Below are 538 nucleotides of genomic sequence, written 5' to 3'. Positions count from 1 at the left end.
AAAAACAATTATTCTTATATATAACTTACTGTTATTAGGTCAATGGTAATTTAAATTTACCTACATATTTGACCTCTTTTTGCTCAACTTTTTCTACTATATTGCAAATTCAATAGCCGAAACTAGATTTCAGTGGATGAATTTAACACAAATTAGACAAAGCTAAAAGGTATTAATGAATCAACAAATAAATCAGAAGAAAATAAGAACTTCCATATGTGAGCATTTTCTTTCTCCTTGAAAAACTTATTTTAATATTTTTTTTAGTGAAAGTCTTCTAATAATGTATTTATTTCACCTTCATTCTTAAAGGATTTTTACTGGACGTAGAATCCTAATGGAGGAGTTATTTTTTTATTCAGTACTTCGAAGATAATACCTCATTGTCTTCTGTCTCCTTGTTAGTCTAATGTTTCTCTTGAGAAGTCAGTTGTTAGTCTAATTGTACTTCTCTGTAGTTAATTTGTATTTTTTCTTGCTGTTTTAAATATTTTCTCTTTTGATTTTTAGTAATTTTTATTATGCTGTGACAAAGTGT

This window comes from Pteropus alecto, unplaced genomic scaffold (genome assembly GCF_000325575.1).
Source record: "Pteropus alecto unplaced genomic scaffold, ASM32557v1 scaffold196, whole genome shotgun sequence".
Lineage (NCBI taxonomy): Eukaryota > Metazoa > Chordata > Mammalia > Chiroptera > Pteropodidae > Pteropus > Pteropus alecto.
The sequence above is the reverse complement of the archived record's forward strand: the minus strand, read 5'-3'. Positions refer to the sequence as shown.